This window comes from Brienomyrus brachyistius, chromosome 2 (assembly GCF_023856365.1).
Source record: "Brienomyrus brachyistius isolate T26 chromosome 2, BBRACH_0.4, whole genome shotgun sequence".
Taxonomy (NCBI): Eukaryota; Metazoa; Chordata; class Actinopteri; order Osteoglossiformes; family Mormyridae; genus Brienomyrus; species Brienomyrus brachyistius.
In genome coordinates this window covers 39,248,143-39,264,190 of record NC_064534.1, presented here as the reverse complement: position 1 = coordinate 39,264,190, position 16,048 = coordinate 39,248,143, and the positions used below count along the sequence as shown (strand labels likewise).

Genomic DNA, 16,048 nt, shown 5'->3' with positions numbered 1-16,048 from the left:
GGAGAAGAGCAGAACTTGCTATGCCAATAATATCGAGTCTTCTGTGGCGAAGTGGTTTTTGCATAGAAAACAAAGCGGTCAGTTGAAGAGGAATAATATCAGTACTTTGTTTAAAACTGTGTGTAAAAAGCTGTCTCTTTATCATTAACAATAAGTTGTAAAACGTGAATGGGGAGTGACAGTCTTCAAGTTTGTGAGAAGATCGCGCCCTGGTGGAATAAAGGCACGAAGAGCTTACAGCACCTAGAATTACCAGGCAGTATTTAGAGTAAAACGGTGTGTAAAAGCTGCCTTTATGAAAGAGAGAAAATAAAAATATATATATAAAATAGTAAAATGGAAGGGGAGTGATAGATTTAAATTAATCGTGAAGTGGAGCGCCCCCTGTATAAAGTAAAAGTGAGAAAAGCTTACAGCACCTGGTATTCCCAGGTGGTCTCACATCCAAGTACTAACCAGAACCTACCCTGCTTGGCTTCCGAGATCAGACGAGATCGGGCGTGTTCAGGGTGGTATGGCCATAAGCGAGAGATGCTACCAAAAACAGCCCTTTTGCATTACACGCCTCTATACATGCCAGTTGGTCCCATTGGATCCTACTAATGTTCTTTTTTTTTTTTTATCTGACTCACACTGCAGCACCACCATCCAATCGGCAGCGCCGCACCCACACCAAACATTCACCAAACTACTCAGCCGGCAGCCTACCACAATTATTCCATTCTTTCCGCATCCGCACACTTCCTTCTTTTTAACTCCTTTTCACTACCGCACAGGTTAATCGCCGCACGTCCCCCGCCGGCAAACATTACTCCTTTGCCTACTGCATGCAGGCTTCTCTTAACGACCCTCTGTTATCAACTCCGCTAACAGCCACAAAATCTCCGCCGCACGAAGCCCACTGTTAGCTGCTGAATCACATGCTTCTCCAAAACGTCGCGCTGTCAGAACACTGGGAGCTACACACACCAACAAGTCCATACTGCAGGCTGCAGCCAGAACAATTTTCTACATTCAAACATCGACGGCCTCTTCTCTCTAAAAATTCACCAGACCGCTTCTACCACCAGCAAAGAAGTTTCCATCCCTAATTCCTCTGTGATTCCCACTAACCAAAACATTAAGCTGGCATTGAAGGGTGTGAATTACCCCGGCCAATCTGTTCTTTTAAATACAGCTTTTAGCAAGTTTTGAAAGGAGAAGAGCAGTACTTGCTATGCCAATAATATCGAGTCTTCTGTGGCAAAGTGGTTTTTGCATAGAAAACAAAGCGGTCAGTTGAAGAGGAATAATATCAGTACTTTGTTTAAAACTGTGTATAAAAAGCTGTCTCTTTATCATTAACAATAAGTTGTAAAACGTGAATGGGGAGTGACAGTCTTCAAGTTTGTGAGAAGATCGCGCCCTGGTGGAATAAAGGCACGAACAGCTTACAGCACCTAGAATTACCAGGAAGTATTTAGAGTAAAACGGTTTCTAAAAGCTGGCTTTATGAAAGAGAGAAAAAAAATATATATATAAAATAGTAAAATGAAAGGGGAGTGCTAGATTTATATTAATCGTGAAGTGGAGCGCCCCCTGTATAAAGTAAAAGTGAGAAAAGCTTACAGCACCTAGAATTACCAGGAAGTATTTAGAGTAAAACGGTTTCTAAAAGCTGGCTTTATGAAAGAGAGAAAAAATATATATATATAAAATAGTAAAATGGAAGGGGAGTGCTAGATTTAAATTAATCGTGAAGTGGAGCGCCCCCTGTATAAAGTAAAAGTGAGAAAAGCTTACAGCACCTGGTATGCCAAGGAGGTCTCCCATCCAAGTACTAACCAGACCCTACCCTGCTTAGCTTCCGAGATCAGACGAGATCGGGCGTGTTCAGGGTGGTATGGCCGTAAGCGAGAGATGCTACCAAAAACAGCCCTTTTGCATTACACGCCTCTATACATGCCAGTTGGTCCCATTGGATCCTACTAATGTTCTTTTTTTTTTTTTTATCTGACTCACACTGCAGCCCCACCATCCAATCGGCAGCGCCGGACCCACACCAAACATTTACCAAACTACTCAGCCGGCAGCCTACCACAATTATTCCATTCTTTCCGCATCCGCACACTTCCTTCTTTTTAACTCCTTTTCACTACCGCACAGGTTAATCGCCGCACGTCCCCCGCCGGCAAACATTACTCCTTTGCCTACTGCATGCAGGCTTCTCTTAACGACCCTCTGTTATCAACTCCGCTAACAGCCACAAAATCTCCGCCGCACGAAGCCCACTGGTAGCTGCTGAATCACATGCTTCCCCAAAACGTCGCGCTGTCAGAACACTGGGAGCTACACACACCAACAAGTCCATACTGCAGGCTGCAGCCAGAACAATTTTCTACATTCAAACATCGACGGCCTCTTCTCTCTAAAAATTCACCAGACCGCTTCTACCACCAGCAAAGAAGTTTCCATCCCTAATTCCTCTGTGATTCCCACTAACCTAAACATTAAGCTGGCATTGAAGGGTGTGAATTACCCCGGCCAATCTGTTCTTTTAAATACAGCTTTTAGCAAGTTTTGAAAGGAGGAGAAGAGCAGACCTTGCTATGCCAATAATATCGAGTCTTCTGTGGCGAAGTGGTTTTTGCATAGAAAACAAAGCGGTCAGTTGAAGAGGAATAATATCAGTACTTTGTTTAAAACTGTGTGTAAAAAGCTGTCTCTTTATCATTAACAATAAGTTGTAAAACGTGAATGGGGAGTGACAGTCTTCAAGTTTGTGAGAAGATCGCGCCCTGGTGGAATAAAGGCACGAACAGCTTACAGCACCTACAATTACCAGGAAGTATTTAGAGTAAAACGGTTTCTAAAAGCTGGCTTTATGAAAGAGAGAAAAAAAAATATATTTAAAATAGTAAAATGGAAGGGGAGTGCTAGTTTTAAATTAATCGTGAAGTGGAGCGCCCCCTGTATAAAGTAAAAGTGAGAAAAGCTTACAGCACCTGGTATGCCCAGGAGGTCTCCCATCCAAGTACTAACCAGACCCTACCCTGCTTGGCTTCTGAGATCAGACGAGATCGGGCGTGTTCAGGGTGGTATGGCCGTAAGCGAGAGATGCTACCAAAAACAGCCCTTTTGCATTACACGCCTCTATACATGCCAGTTGGTCCCATTGGATCCTACTAATGTTCTTTTTTTTTTTTTTATCTGACTCACACTGCAGCCCCACCATCCAATCGGCAGCGCCGGACCCACACCAAACATTCACCAAACTACTCAGCCGGCAGCCTACCACAATTATTCTATTCTTTCCGCATCCGCACACTTCCTTCTTTTTAACTCCTTTTCACTACCGCACAGGTTAATCGCCGCACGTCCCCCGCCGGCAAACATTACTCCTTTGCCTACTGCATGCAGGCTTCTCTTAACGACCCTCTGTTATCAACTCCGCTAACAGCCACAAAATCTCCGCCGCACGAAGCCCACTGTTAGCTGCTGAATCACATGCTTCTCCAAAACGTCGCGCTGTCAGAACACTGGGAGCTACACACACCAACAAGTCCATACTGCAGGCTGCAGCCAGAACAATTTTCTACATTCAAACATCGACGGCCTCTTCTCTCTAAAAATTCACCAGACCGCTTCTACCACCAGCAAAGAAGTTTCCATCCCTAATTCCTCTGTGATTCCCACTAACCTAAACATTAAGCTGGCATTGAAGGGTGTGAATTACCCCGGCCAATCTGTTCTTTTAAATACAGCTTTTAGCAAGTTTTGAAAGGAGAAGAGCAGTACTTGCTATGCCAATAATATCGAGTCTTCTGTGGCAAAGTGGTTTTTGCATAGAAAACAAAGCGGTCAGTTGAAGAGGAATAATATCAGTACTTTGTTTAAAACTGTGTATAAAAAGCTGTCTCTTTATCATTAACAATAAGTTGTAAAACGTGAATGGGGAGTGACAGTCTTCAAGTTTGTGAGAAGATCGCGCCCTGGTGGAATAAAGGCACGAACAGCTTACAGCACCTAGAATTACCAGGAAGTATTTAGAGTAAAACGGTTTCTAAAAGCTGGCTTTATGAAAGAGAGAAAAAAAATATATATATAAAATAGTAAAATGAAAGGGGAGTGCTAGATTTATATTAATCGTGAAGTGGAGCGCCCCCTGTATAAAGTAAAAGTGAGAAAAGCTTACAGCACCTAGAATTACCAGGAAGTATTTAGAGTAAAACGGTTTCTAAAAGCTGGCTTTATGAAAGAGAGAAAAAATATATATATATAAAATAGTAAAATGGAAGGGGAGTGCTAGATTTAAATTAATCGTGAAGTGGAGCGCCCCCTGTATAAAGTAAAAGTGAGAAAAGCTTACAGCACCTGGTATGCCCAGGAGGTCTCCCATCCAAGTACTAACCAGACCCTACCCTGCTTAGCTTCCGAGATCAGACGAGATCGGGCGTGTTCAGGGTGGTATGGCCGTAAGCGAGAGATGCTACCAAAAACAGCCCTTTTGCATTACACGCCTCTATACATGCCAGTTGGTCCCATTGGATCCTACTAATGTTCTTTTTTTTTTTTTTATCTGACTCACACTGCAGCCCCACCATCCAATCGGCAGCGCCGGACCCACACCAAACATTTACCAAACTACTCAGCCGGCAGCCTACCACAATTATTCCATTCTTTCCGCATCCGCACACTTCCTTCTTTTTAACTCCTTTTCACTACCGCACAGGTTAATCGCCGCACGTCCCCCGCCGGCAAACATTACTCCTTTGCCTACTGCATGCAGGCTTCTCTTAACGACCCTCTGTTATCAACTCCGCTAACAGCCACAAAATCTCCGCCGCACGAAGCCCACTGGTAGCTGCTGAATCACATGCTTCCCCAAAACGTCGCGCTGTCAGAACACTGGGAGCTACACACACCAACAAGTCCATACTGCAGGCTGCAGCCAGAACAATTTTCTACATTCAAACATCGACGGCCTCTTCTCTCTAAAAATTCACCAGACCGCTTCTACCACCAGCAAAGAAGTTTCCATCCCTAATTCCTCTGTGATTCCCACTAACCTAAACATTAAGCTGGCATTGAAGGGTGTGAATTACCCCGGCCAATCTGTTCTTTTAAATACAGCTTTTAGCAAGTTTTGAAAGGAGGAGAAGAGCAGACCTTGCTATGCCAATAATATCGAGTCTTCTGTGGCGAAGTGGTTTTTGCATAGAAAACAAAGCGGTCAGTTGAAGAGGAATAATATCAGTACTTTGTTTAAAACTGTGTGTAAAAAGCTGTCTCTTTATCATTAACAATAAGTTGTAAAACGTGAATGGGGAGTGACAGTCTTCAAGTTTGTGAGAAGATCGCGCCCTGGTGGAATAAAGGCACGAACAGCTTACAGCACCTAGAATTACCAGGAAGTATTTAGAGTAAAACGGTTTCTAAAAGCTGGCTTTATGAAAGAGAGAAAAAAAAATATATTTAAAATAGTAAAATGGAAGGGGAGTGCTAGTTTTAAATTAATCGTGAAGTGGAGCGCCCCCTGTATAAAGTAAAAGTGAGAAAAGCTTACAGCACCTGGTATGCCCAGGAGGTCTCCCATCCAAGTACTAACCAGACCCTACCCTGCTTGGCTTCTGAGATCAGACGAGATCGGGCGTGTTCAGGGTGGTATGGCCGTAAGCGAGAGATGCTACCAAAAACAGCCCTTTTGCATTACACGCCTCTATACATGCCAGTTGGTCCCATTGGATCCTACTAATGTTCTTTTTTTTTTTTTTATCTGACTCACACTGCAGCCCCACCATCCAATCGGCAGCGCCGGACCCACACCAAACATTCACCAAACTACTCAGCCGGCAGCCTACCACAATTATTCTATTCTTTCCGCATCCGCACACTTCCTTCTTTTTAACTCCTTTTCACTACCGCACAGGTTAATCGCCGCACGTCCCCCGCCGGCAAACATTACTCCTTTGCCTACTGCATGCAGGCTTCTCTTAACGACCCTCTGTTATCAACTCCGCTAACAGCCACAAAATCTCCGCCGCACGAAGCCCACTGTTAGCTGCTGAATCACATGCTTCTCCAAAACGTCGCGCTGTCAGAACACTGGGAGCTACACACACCAACAAGTCCATACTGCAGGCTGCAGCCAGAACAATTTTCTACATTCAAACATCGACGGCCTCTTCTCTCTAAAAATTCACCAGACCGCTTCTACCACCAGCAAAGAAGTTTCCATCCCTAATTCCTCTGTGATTCCCACTAACCTAAACATTAAGCTGGCATTGAAGGGTGTGAATTACCCCGGCCAATCTGTTCTTTTAAATACAGCTTTTAGCAAGTTTTGAAAGGAGAAGAGCAGTACTTGCTATGCCAATAATATCGAGTCTTCTGTGGCAAAGTGGTTTTTGCATAGAAAACAAAGCGGTCAGTTGAAGAGGAATAATATCAGTACTTTGTTTAAAACTGTGTATAAAAAGCTGTCTCTTTATCATTAACAATAAGTTGTAAAACGTGAATGGGGAGTGACAGTCTTCAAGTTTGTGAGAAGATCGCGCCCTGGTGGAATAAAGGCACGAACAGCTTACAGCACCTAGAATTACCAGGAAGTATTTAGAGTAAAACGGTTTCTAAAAGCTGGCTTTATGAAAGAGAGAAAAAAAATATATATATAAAATAGTAAAATGAAAGGGGAGTGCTAGATTTATATTAATCGTGAAGTGGAGCGCCCCCTGTATAAAGTAAAAGTGAGAAAAGCTTACAGCACCTAGAATTACCAGGAAGTATTTAGAGTAAAACGGTTTCTAAAAGCTGGCTTTATGAAAGAGAGAAAAAATATATATATATAAAATAGTAAAATGGAAGGGGAGTGCTAGATTTAAATTAATCGTGAAGTGGAGCGCCCCCTGTATAAAGTAAAAGTGAGAAAAGCTTACAGCACCTGGTATGCCCAGGAGGTCTCCCATCCAAGTACTAACCAGACCCTACCCTGCTTAGCTTCCGAGATCAGACGAGATCGGGCGTGTTCAGGGTGGTATGGCCGTAAGCGAGAGATGCTACCAAAAACAGCCCTTTTGCATTACACGCCTCTATACATGCCAGTTGGTCCCATTGGATCCTACTAATGTTCTTTTTTTTTTTTTTATCTGACTCACACTGCAGCCCCACCATCCAATCGGCAGCGCCGGACCCACACCAAACATTTACCAAACTACTCAGCCGGCAGCCTACCACAATTATTCCATTCTTTCCGCATCCGCACACTTCCTTCTTTTTAACTCCTTTTCACTACCGCACAGGTTAATCGCCGCACGTCCCCCGCCGGCAAACATTACTCCTTTGCCTACTGCATGCAGGCTTCTCTTAACGACCCTCTGTTATCAACTCCGCTAACAGCCACAAAATCTCCGCCGCACGAAGCCCACTGGTAGCTGCTGAATCACATGCTTCCCCAAAACGTCGCGCTGTCAGAACACTGGGAGCTACACACACCAACAAGTCCATACTGCAGGCTGCAGCCAGAACAATTTTCTACATTCAAACATCGACGGCCTCTTCTCTCTAAAAATTCACCAGACCGCTTCTACCACCAGCAAAGAAGTTTCCATCCCTAATTCCTCTGTGATTCCCACTAACCTAAACATTAAGCTGGCATTGAAGGGTGTGAATTACCCCGGCCAATCTGTTCTTTTAAATACAGCTTTTAGCAAGTTTTGAAAGGAGGAGAAGAGCAGACCTTGCTATGCCAATAATATCGAGTCTTCTGTGGCGAAGTGGTTTTTGCATAGAAAACAAAGCGGTCAGTTGAAGAGGAATAATATCAGTACTTTGTTTAAAACTGTGTGTAAAAAGCTGTCTCTTTATCATTAACAATAAGTTGTAAAACGTGAATGGGGAGTGACAGTCTTCAAGTTTGTGAGAAGATCGCGCCCTGGTGGAATAAAGGCACGAACAGCTTACAGCACCTAGAATTACCAGGAAGTATTTAGAGTAAAACGGTTTCTAAAAGCTGGCTTTATGAAAGAGAGAAAAAAAAATATATTTAAAATAGTAAAATGGAAGGGGAGTGCTAGTTTTAAATTAATCGTGAAGTGGAGCGCCCCCTGTATAAAGTAAAAGTGAGAAAAGCTTACAGCACCTGGTATGCCCAGGAGGTCTCCCATCCAAGTACTAACCAGACCCTACCCTGCTTGGCTTCTGAGATCAGACGAGATCGGGCGTGTTCAGGGTGGTATGGCCGTAAGCGAGAGATGCTACCAAAAACAGCCCTTTTGCATTACACGCCTCTATACATGCCAGTTGGTCCCATTGGATCCTACTAATGTTCTTTTTTTTTTTTTTATCTGACTCACACTGCAGCCCCACCATCCAATCGGCAGCGCCGGACCCACACCAAACATTCACCAAACTACTCAGCCGGCAGCCTACCACAATTATTCTATTCTTTCCGCATCCGCACACTTCCTTCTTTTTAACTCCTTTTCACTACCGCACAGGTTAATCGCCGCACGTCCCCCGCCGGCAAACATTACTCCTTTGCCTACTGCATGCAGGCTTCTCTTAACGACCCTCTGTTATCAACTCCGCTAACAGCCACAAAATCTCCGCCGCACGAAGCCCACTGGTAGCTGCTGAATCACATGCTTCCCCAAAACGTCGCGCTGTCAGAACACTGGGAGCTACACACACCAACAAGTCCATACTGCAGGCTGCAGCTAGAACAATTTTCTACATTCAAACATCGACGGCCTCTTCTCTCTAAAAATTCACCAGACCGCTTCTACCACCAGCAAAGAAGTTTCCATCCCTAATTCCTCTGTGATTCCCACTAACCTAAACATTAAGCTGGCATTGAAGGGTGTGAATTACCCCGGCCAATCTGTTCTTTTAAATACAGCTTTTAGCAAGTTTTGAAAGGAGAAGAGCAGAACTTGCTATGCCAATAATATCGAGTCTTCTGTGGCGAAGTGGTTTTTGCATAGAAAACAAAGCGGTCAGTTGAAGAGGAATAATATCAGTACTTTGTTTAAAACTGTGTGTAAAAAGCTGTCTCTTTATCATTAACAATAAGTTGTAAAACGTGAATGGGGAGTGACAGTCTTCAAGTTTGTGAGAAGATCGCGCCCTGGTGGAATAAAGGCACGAAGAGCTTACAGCACCTAGAATTACCAGGCAGTATTTAGAGTAAAACGGTTTCTAAAAGCTGGCTTTATGAAAGAGAGAAAAAAAATATATATATAAAATAGTAAAATGGAAGGGGAGTGCTAGATTTATATTAATCGTGAAGTGGAGCGCCCCCTGTATAAAGTAAAAGTGAGAAAAGCTTACAGCACCTGGTATGCCCAGGAGGTCTCCCATCCAAGTACTAACCAAACCCTACCTTGCTTGGCTTCCGAGATCAGATGAGATCGGGCGTGTTCAGGGTGGTATGGCCGTAAGCGAGAGATGCTACCAAAAACAGCCCTTTTGCATTACACGCCTCTATACATGCCAGTTGGTCCCATTGGATCCTACTAATGTTCTTTTTTTTTTTTTATCTGACTCACACTGCAGCTCCACCATCCAATCGGCAGCGCCGGACCCACACCAAACATTCACCAAACTACTCAGCCGGCAGCCTACCACAATTATTCCATTCTTTCCGCATCCGCACACTTCCTTCTTTTTAACTCCTTTTCACTACCGCACAGGTTAATCGCCGCACGTCCCCCGCCGGCAAACATTACTCCTTTGCCTACTGCATGCAGGCTTCTCTTAACGACCCTCTGTTATCAACTCCGCTAACAGCCACAAAATCTCCGCTGCACGAAGCCCACTGGTAGCTGCTGAATCACATGCTTCCCCAAAACGTCGCGCTGTCAGAACACTGGGAGCTACACACACCAACAAGTCCATACTGCAGGCTGCAGCCAGAACAATTTTCTACATTCAAACATCGACGGCCTCTTCTCTCTAAAAATTCACCAGACCGCTTCTACCACCAGCAAAGAAGTTTCCATCCCTAATTCCTCTGTGATTCCCACTAACCTAAACATTAAGCTGGCATTGAAGGGTGTGAATTACCCCGGCCAATCTGTTCTTTTAAATACAGCTTTTAGCAAGTTTTGAAAGGAGAAGAGCAGAACTTGCTATGCCAATAATATCGAGTCTTCTGTGGCAAAGTGGTTTTTGCATAGAAAACAAAGCGGTCAGTTGAAGAGGAATAATATCAGTACTTTGTTTAAAACTGTGTGTAAAAAGCTGTCTCTTTATCATTAACAATAAGTTGTAAAACGTGAATGGGGAGTGACAGTCTTCAAGTTTGTGAGAAGATCGCGCCCTGGTGGAATAAAGGCACGAACAGCTTACAGCACCTAGAATTACCAGGAAGTATTTAGAGTAAAACGGTTTCTAAAAGCTGGCTTTATGAAAGAGAGAAAAAAAATATATATATAAAATAGTAAAATGAAAGGGGAGTGCTAGATTTATATTAATCGTGAAGTGGAGCGCCCCCTGTATAAAGTAAAAGTGAGAAAAGCTTACAGCACCTGGTATGCCCAGGAGGTCTCCCATCCAAGTACTAACCAGACCCTACCTTGCTTGGCTTCCGAGATCAGATGAGATCGGGCGTGTTCAGGGTGGTATGGCCGTAAGCGAGAGATGCTACCAAAAACAGCCCTTTTGCATTACACGCCTCTATACATGCCAGTTGGTCCCATTGGATCCTACTAATGTTCTTTTTTTTTTTTTTATCTGACTCACACTGCAGCTCCACCATCCAATCGGCAGCGCCGGACCCACACCAAACATTCACCAAACTACTCAGCCGGCAGCCTACCACAATTATTCCATTCTTTCCGCATCCGCACACTTCCTTCTTTTTAACTCCTTTTCACTACCGCACAGGTTAATCGCCGCACGTCCCCCGCCGGCAAACATTACTCCTTTGCCTACTGCATGCAGGCTTCTCTTAACGACCCTCTGTTATCAACTCCGCTAACAGCCACAAAATCTCCGCTGCACGAAGCCCACTGGTAGCTGCTGAATCACATGCTTCCCCAAAACGTCGCGCTGTCAGAACACTGGGAGCTACACACACCAACAAGTCCATACTGCAGGCTGCAGCCAGAACAATTTTCTACATTCAAACATCGACGGCCTCTTCTCTCTAAAAGTTCACCAGACCGCTTCTACCACCAGCAAAGAAGTTTCCATCCCTAATTCCTCTGTGATTCCCACTAACCTAAACATTAAGCTGGCATTGAAGGGTGTGAATTACCCCGGCCAATCTGTTCTTTTAAATACAGCTTTTAGCAAGTTTTGAAAGGAGAAGAGCAGAACTTGCTATGCCAATAATATCGAGTCTTCTGTGGCGAAGTGGTTTTTGCATAGAAAACAAAGCGGTCAGTTGAAGAGGAATAATATCAGTACTTTGTTTAAAACTGTGTGTAAAAAGCTGTCTCTTTATCATTAACAATAAGTTGTAAAACGTGAATGGGGAGTGACAGTTTTCAAGTTTGTGAGAAGATCGTGCCCTGGTGGAATAAAGGCACGAACAGCTTACAGCACCTAGAATTACCAGGAAGTATTTAGAGTAAAACGGTGTGTAAAAGCTGCCTTTATGAATGAGAGAAAAATATATATATATATATATAAAATAGTAAAATGGAAGGGGAGTGATAGATTTAAATTAATCGTGAAGTGGAGCGCCCCCTGTATAAAGTAAAAGTGAGAAAAGCTTACAGCACCTGGTATTCCCAGGAGGTCTCCCATCCAAGTACGAACCAAACCCTAACCTGCTTGGCTTCCGAGATCAGACGAGATCGGGCGTGTTCAGGGTGGTATGGCCGTAAGCGAGAGATGCTACCAAAAACAGCCCTTTTGCATTACACGCCTCTATACATGCCAGTTGGTCCCATTGGATCCTACTAATGTTCTTTTTTTTTTTTTATCTGACTCACACTGCAGCCCCACCATCCAATCGGCAGCGCCGGACCCACACCAAACATTCACCAAACTACTCAGCCGGCAGCCTACCACAATTATTCCATTCTTTCCGCATCCGCACACTTCCTTCTTTTTAACTCCTTTTCACTACCGCACAGGTTAATCGCCGCACGTCCCCCGCCGGCAAACATTACTCCTTTGCCTACTGCATGCAGGCTTCTCTTAACGACCCTCTGTTATCAACTCCGCTAACAGCCACAAAATCTCCGCCGCACGAAGCCCACTGGTAGCTGCTGAATCACATGCTTCCCCAAAACGTCGCGCTGTCAGAACACTGGGAGCTACACACACCAACAAGTCCATACTGCAGGCTGCAGCCAGAACAATTTTCTACATTCAAACATCGACGGCCTCTTCTCTCTAAAAATTCACCAGACCGCTTCTACCACCAGCAAAGAAGTTTCCATCCCTAATTCCTCTGTGATTCCCACTAACCTAAACATTAAGCTGGCATTGAAGGGTGTGAATTACCCTGGCCAATCTGTTCTTTTAAATACAGCTTTTAGCAAGTTTTGAAAGGAGAAGAGCAGAACTTGCTATGCCAATAATATCGAGTCTTCTGTGGCGAAGTGGTTTTTGCATAGAAAACAAAGCGGTCAGTTGAAGAGGAATAATATCAGTACTTTGTTTAAAACTGTGTGTAAAAAGCTGTCTCTTTATCATTAACAATAAGTTGTAAAACGTGAATGGGGAGTGACAGTCTTCAAGTTTGTGAGAAGATCGCGCCCTGGTGGAATAAAGGCACGAACAGCTTACAGCACCTAGAATTACCAGGAAGTATTTAGAGTAAAACGGTTTCTAAAAGCTGGCTTTATGAAAGAGAGAAAAAAAATATATATATAAAATAGTAAAATGGAAGGGGAGTGCTAGATTTATATTAATCGTGAAGTGGAGCGCCCCCTGTATAAAGTAAAAGTGAGAAAAGCTTACAGCACCTGGTATGCCCAGGAGGTCTCCCATCCAAGTACTAACCAGACCCTACCTTGCTTGGCTTCCGAGATCAGATGAGATCGGGCGTGTTCAGGGTGGTATGGCCGTAAGCGAGAGATGCTACCAAAAACAGCCCTTTTGCATTACACGCCTCTATACATGCCAGTTGGTCCCATTGGATCCTACTAATGTTCTTTTTTTTTTTTTATCTGACTCACACTGCAGCCCCACCATCCAATCGGCAGCGCCGGACCCACACCAAACATTCACCAAACTACTCAGCCGGCAGCCTACCACAATTATTCCATTCTTTCCGCATCCGCACACTTCCTTCTTTTTAACTCCTTTTCACTACCGCACAGGTTAATCGCCGCACGTCCCCCGCCGGCAAACATTACGCCTTTGCCTACTGCATGCAGGCTTCTCTTAACAACCCTCTGTTATCAACTCCGCTAACAGCCACAAAATCTCCGCCGCACGAAGCCCACTGGTAGCTGCTGAATCACATGCTTCCCCAAAACGTCGCGCTGTCAGAACACTGGGAGCTACACACACCAACAAGTCCATACTACAGGCTGCAGCCAGAACAATTTTCTACATTCAAACATCGACGGCCTCTTCTCTCTAAAAATTCAGCAGACCGCTTCTACCACCAGCAAAGAAGTTTCCATCCCTAATTCCTCTGTGATTCCCACTAACCTAAACATTAAGCTGGCATTGAAGGGTGTGAATTACCCCGGCCAATCTGTTCTTTTAAATACAGCTTTTAGCAAGTTTTGAAAGGAGAAGAGCAGAACTTGCTATGCCAATAATATCGAGTCTTCTGTGGCGAAGTGGTTTTTGCATAGAAAACAAAGCGGTCAGTTGAAGAGGAATAATATCAGTACTTTGTTTAAAACTGTGTGTAAAAAGCTGTCTCTTTATCATTAACAATAAGTTGTAAAACGTGAATGGGGAGTGACAGTCTTCAAGTTTGTGAGAAGATCGCGCCCTGGTGGAATAAAGGCACGAACAGCTTACAGCACCTAGAATTACCAGGAAGTATTTAGAGTAAAACGGTTTCTAAAAGCTGCCTTTATGAATGAGAGAAAAAAAATATATATATATATAAAATAGTAAAATGGAAGGGGAGTGATAGATTTAAATTAATCGTGAAGTGGAGCGCCCCCTGTATAAAGTAAAAGTGAGAAAAGCTTACAGCACCTGGTATTCCCAGGTGGACTCCCATCCAAGTACTAAACCGACCCTAACCTGCTTAGCTTCCGAGATCAGACGAGATCGGGCCTGTTCAGGGTGGTATGGCCGTAAGCGAGAGATGCTACCAAAAACAGCCCTTTTGCATTACACGCGTCTATACATGCCAGTTAGTCCCATTGGATCCTACTCCTGTTTTTTTTTTTTTTTACCTGACTCACACTGCAGCCCCACCATCCAATCGGCAGCGCCGGACCCACACCAAACATTCACCAAACTACTCAGCCGGCAGCCTACCACAATTATTCCATTCTTTCCGCATCCGCACACTTCCTTCTTTTTAACTCCTTTTCACTACCGCACAGGTTAATCGCCGCACGTCCCCCGCCGGCAAACATTACTCCTTTGCCTACTGCATGTAGGCTTCTCTTAACGACCCTCTGTTATCAACTCCGCTAACAGCCACAAAATCTCCGCCGCACGAAGCCCACTGGTAGCTGCTGAATCACATGCTTCCCCAAAACGTCGCACTGTCAGAACACTGGGAGCTACACACACCAACAAGTCCATACTGCAGGCTGCAGCCAGAACAATTTTCTACATTCAAACATCGACGGCCTCTTCTCTCTAAAAATTCACCAGACCGCTTCTACCACCAGCAAAGAAGTTTCCATCCCTAATTCCTCTGTGATTCCCACTAACCTAAACATTAAGCTGGCATTGAAGGGTGTGAATTACCCCGGCCAATCTGTTCTTTTAAATACAGCTTTTAGCAAGTTTTGAAAGGAGAAGAGCAGAACTTGCTATGCCAATAATATCGAGTATTCTGTGGCGAAGTGGTTTGTGCATAGAAAACAAAGCGGTCAGTTGAAGAGGAAAAATATCAGTACTTTGTTTAAAACTGTGTGTAAAAAGCTGTCTCTTTATCATTAACAATAAGTTGTAAAACGTGAATGGGGAGTGACAGTCTTCAAGTTTGTGAGAAGATCGCGCCCTGGTGGAATAAAGGCACGAACAGCTTACAGCACCTAGAATTACCAGGAAGTATTTAGAGTAAAACGGTTTCTAAAAGCTGCCTTTATGAATGAAAGAAAAAAAAAATATATATATATATAAAATAGTAAAATGGAAGGGGAGTGATAGATTTAAATTAATCGTGAAGTGGAGCGCCCCCTGTATAAAGTAAAAGTGAGAAAGGCTTACAGCGCCTGGTATTCCCAGGAGGTCTCCCATCCAAGTACTAACCAAAACCTACCCTGCTTGGCTTCCGAGATCAGACGAGATCGGGCGTGTTCAGGGTGGTATGGCCGTAAGCGAGAGATGCTACCAAAAACAGCCCTTTTGCATTACACGCGTCTATACATGCCAGTTAGTCCCATTGGATCCTACTCCTGGTTTTTTTTTTTTTTTTATCTGACTCACACTGCAGCCCCACCATCCAATCGGCAGCGCCGGACCCACACCAAACATTCACCAAACTACTCAGCCGGCAGCCTACCACAATTATTCCATTCTTTCCGCATCCGCACACTTCCTTCTTTTTAACTCCTTTTCACTACCGCACAGGTTAATCGCCGCATGTCCCCCGCCGGCAAACATTACTCCTTTGCCTACTGCATGCAGGCTTCTCTTAACGACCCTCTGTTATCAACTCCGCTAACAGCCACAAAATCTCCGCCGCACGAAGCCCACTGGTAGCTGCTGAATCACATGCTTCCCCAAAACGTCACGCTGTCAGAACACTGGGAGCTACACACACCAACAAGTCCATACTGCAGGCTGCAGCCAGAACAATTTTCTACATTCAAACATCGACGGCCTCTTCTCTCTAAAAATTCACCAGACCGCTTCTACCACCAGCAAAGAAGTTTCCATCCCTAATTCCTCTGTGATTCCCACTAACCTAAACATTAAGCTGGCATTGAAGGGTGTGAATTACCCCGGCCAATCTGTTCTTTTA

General features: G+C 44.2%; 13 non-coding genes across 13 annotated transcripts; all 13 read right to left on the bottom strand.

Moving 5' to 3' along the window:
* Nucleotides 1–407: 407 nt before the first annotated feature.
* On the bottom strand, nt 408–526 carry LOC125729608 (5S ribosomal RNA). The gene has a single exon (XR_007390041.1). It is a non-coding gene; the product is annotated as a 5S ribosomal RNA (ribosomal RNA).
* Nucleotides 527–1,775: 1,249 nt separating this feature from the next.
* On the bottom strand, nt 1,776–1,894 carry LOC125735112 (5S ribosomal RNA). The gene has a single exon (XR_007394411.1). It is a non-coding gene; the product is annotated as a 5S ribosomal RNA (ribosomal RNA).
* Nucleotides 1,895–2,972: 1,078 nt separating this feature from the next.
* Nucleotides 2,973–3,091, bottom strand: LOC125736584 (5S ribosomal RNA). The gene has a single exon (XR_007395860.1). It is a non-coding gene; the product is annotated as a 5S ribosomal RNA (ribosomal RNA).
* Nucleotides 3,092–4,341: 1,250 nt separating this feature from the next.
* On the bottom strand, nt 4,342–4,460 carry LOC125733830 (5S ribosomal RNA). The gene has a single exon (XR_007393165.1). It is a non-coding gene; the product is annotated as a 5S ribosomal RNA (ribosomal RNA).
* A 1,078-nt stretch (nt 4,461–5,538) lies between these two features.
* Nucleotides 5,539–5,657, bottom strand: LOC125736583 (5S ribosomal RNA). Its single transcript, XR_007395859.1, has one exon. It is a non-coding gene; the product is annotated as a 5S ribosomal RNA (ribosomal RNA).
* A 1,250-nt stretch (nt 5,658–6,907) lies between these two features.
* Nucleotides 6,908–7,026, bottom strand: LOC125733829 (5S ribosomal RNA). The gene has a single exon (XR_007393164.1). It is a non-coding gene; the product is annotated as a 5S ribosomal RNA (ribosomal RNA).
* A 1,078-nt stretch (nt 7,027–8,104) lies between these two features.
* LOC125736582 (5S ribosomal RNA) lies at nt 8,105–8,223 on the bottom strand. Its single transcript, XR_007395858.1, has one exon. It is a non-coding gene; the product is annotated as a 5S ribosomal RNA (ribosomal RNA).
* Nucleotides 8,224–9,299: 1,076 nt separating this feature from the next.
* LOC125736657 (5S ribosomal RNA) lies at nt 9,300–9,418 on the bottom strand. Its single transcript, XR_007395933.1, has one exon. It is a non-coding gene; the product is annotated as a 5S ribosomal RNA (ribosomal RNA).
* Nucleotides 9,419–10,493: 1,075 nt separating this feature from the next.
* LOC125735928 (5S ribosomal RNA) lies at nt 10,494–10,612 on the bottom strand. The gene has a single exon (XR_007395213.1). It is a non-coding gene; the product is annotated as a 5S ribosomal RNA (ribosomal RNA).
* A 1,081-nt stretch (nt 10,613–11,693) lies between these two features.
* On the bottom strand, nt 11,694–11,812 carry LOC125737054 (5S ribosomal RNA). Its single transcript, XR_007396320.1, has one exon. It is a non-coding gene; the product is annotated as a 5S ribosomal RNA (ribosomal RNA).
* A 1,075-nt stretch (nt 11,813–12,887) lies between these two features.
* Nucleotides 12,888–13,006, bottom strand: LOC125735927 (5S ribosomal RNA). Its single transcript, XR_007395212.1, has one exon. It is a non-coding gene; the product is annotated as a 5S ribosomal RNA (ribosomal RNA).
* Nucleotides 13,007–14,085: 1,079 nt separating this feature from the next.
* LOC125730882 (5S ribosomal RNA) lies at nt 14,086–14,204 on the bottom strand. The gene has a single exon (XR_007391175.1). It is a non-coding gene; the product is annotated as a 5S ribosomal RNA (ribosomal RNA).
* Nucleotides 14,205–15,284: 1,080 nt separating this feature from the next.
* Nucleotides 15,285–15,403, bottom strand: LOC125735564 (5S ribosomal RNA). The gene has a single exon (XR_007394858.1). It is a non-coding gene; the product is annotated as a 5S ribosomal RNA (ribosomal RNA).
* Nucleotides 15,404–16,048: the final 645 nt, after the last annotated feature.